A 2,393-nucleotide genomic window follows, 5' to 3' on the forward strand; every position below is an offset into this window, starting at 1 on the left:
TAAAAAAACAAACAAGAAACGTCTGGCTCAATATTCAGTGTCTCAAGATAAAATACTGTTTCACCAAATTACTGGAATCACTGATCTTCTGTTATATTCAAATCTTTTACAATGGACCAAAAGTGCCCCCAAGCCTTTCAAATATTTTTTGTTTGTCTTTCAGTATAATCTTTGTCTTTCTAGTGAAATGTTTGCCTGACTCATGCTTTTTAATATCACTGATAGCGAAAACCCTTGAATGGGCCAGCTGTTTCTGTGCAGATTCCACTTGGAGAAATTGTTACAAATCACAGCATAATGACATAAAAATGGTAATGTGCTCAGTCTGCTTCTTTGTCTCAAACACATGCAGATGCACACAGAGTAACAACTACCTCAGGGCCTCAGAGGTTGTTATCCATCATTTTCCCACTGCATCACCACATTATCATTCTTTATGACTGTCACATTACTACATTTTCTTCTCTAAGTATACCCAACAAATCTTTATTGATTGCATTCATCCACCAAGCCCTCCCCCAGCACATAGCCAGCATTAGATTAGTTAGTCAAACTAACCAAAGGCTGAATTTCCCTCTCCACTCTGTGCGTGTGTGTGTTTGTGTGTGGGTGAGAGCTGTGTGTGTTTACAGTGCATGTGGGGGAAATTAACTGCCATAGAAACAGGTCTGTTTGTTTGTCTTTGTTGGTGCTTTGTGGCTTGAAAAGAAGCTGAATGTATGTTTATTTTTCCTACTTCTACACAGGGACCTCACCTGTATACATGTGCAGTTATTTCATATTTATTATTAATGCAAAGGCTGACGCAAGAGTGTGATGTTGTGCAGCGCATTCTTTAGAAGGAGATCCATGCTGAATAATTTATGCCACTTGTAAGCCTCACCACACCGGCCATAATCCTCACCACAGTCACCTAAACGAAAAGAGGTTTGACATGAGGGCAGTGGCCAAATTTAAACCATATGAATGGTTATAAAGGTGGTCATGGAGTGACTGGGAGTTGTGTAACAGCACTTTGTGAGATCAGAAGGTTAAGTGAGTCCGCTTTCTTTTTTCATTCACTTCTCTTTGTGCAAACACAGCCATCACAAGATGGTGTTACTTACTCTGAGTAAACATTTGGCCCCACTGTAGAAATAATACATTTGATATACTCCACTGTATGGATTCTACCTGCTTTCTACAGAGACAAAAATATGCATCACTGTAATTCTTCTACACGTGTTTAAGTCAGGAACCACTTCCTCTTTTGCGCTTCTTCTTCTTTTTTTTCTTTTACACACATCATGTACGGTACTCTGAGTCGTCTTTCTTTCATGTCTTTCTTCTCCTGCCTCCTCCTGCCCCCCCCCCCTCTCAGAGTACAGAAGTAGCGTGAGCACAGCTGCCAGCAGCCTTCGACCGGTTGAAACCTGTATGCATTGCTACTGAAAAGACACTTCCTCCACCCATCACCAGCCAGATCCAGAAAGAGCTGGAAATCAGGAATGAATCTGATACATAGTCACAGTAACACAGTGTACCCCTGCCTTGTGTGTGTGTGTGTTTAAATTATCTTTTTACTGTAACTTAAGTGAAAGTGTACACTATTTGTAGAAAATACCACTTTTATGTTTCTCCTACCGAGTTGACGTTTAATTAAGACCAGCTATAAAAACACTCCACGCGACCCCTGTCGTGGTACTACTTGCACGGCCGTAACGCGGACTCGTACGGGCAGTGCTGCGGCCGGCCGTTGACCGTCTGTGACTTTTCCGGTTTTCCCCACCGCCACAGTGAACGCAGCACCAGGAGACGAACTGGTGGGTGGAGCATTCGGGAAGTTGCCGTGAACGCTATCCTCCAATCAGAAGCGCCCATCGCACGCGCAACAGCGGTTCGCGCAGCTCCATGTTGGATCAGTCGTTTTTTCTTAGAAATGTAGTGACCCGGAGGTGAGGCTGCGCTTACTGTCTAGTAACAAACGGACGGCCCCGGGCAGTCAGGCGGGTTCAGGTATGAGGGCTACCCGTCGACAGACCGCAGGGCTGCAAACGAATGTTTTCTGGAGGTTTGCGTGAGCGAGCAGCGTCATCCCTTTGCTTTGAAACGGGGCCGAGAAATTAGGTTAAAGACGCACCTGGAGAGGGGAGCGAAAAGTGGCATGCGGGGTGAAGAAGAAGTAATTGGATTGAGATAACGCCTCGCTGGCAGTAAGTATATTTTCTTCTCGTTATCTTTTCAACACATTACTAAAGGGATAAAAATAAATCGCTTTAATAACCCGCAACCTGTTGTTTATTGACTAACGGAGATAAGAGGCTGATGTGAATGTTTAACGCGGGGACACATGCTGCTTCTCTTTTCTCACGCGTCTGGGTGAATCACCTGATCCCGCACAGCGGGCAAAAAAA

At 44.2% G+C, this 2,393-nt stretch overlaps 1 protein-coding gene across 1 annotated transcript in view; it reads left to right on the forward strand.

The window, feature by feature from the left end:
* Positions 1-1,767: 1,767 nt before the first annotated feature.
* The window catches only part of lrrc8da (leucine rich repeat containing 8 VRAC subunit Da), an 11,672-nt gene continuing 11,046 nt past the window's right edge, over positions 1,768-2,393 (forward strand). Inside the window, exon 1 of the mRNA XM_005721003.2 lies at positions 1,768-2,192. The gene's annotated coding sequence lies outside the window, so the exon portion shown is untranslated. The remainder of the gene's footprint in view (positions 2,193-2,393) is intronic.

Source organism: Pundamilia nyererei, unplaced genomic scaffold (genome assembly GCF_000239375.1).
Source record: "Pundamilia nyererei isolate P.nyererei 1_Seehausen unplaced genomic scaffold, PunNye1.0 scaffold00004, whole genome shotgun sequence".
Taxonomy (NCBI): Eukaryota; Metazoa; Chordata; class Actinopteri; order Cichliformes; family Cichlidae; genus Pundamilia; species Pundamilia nyererei.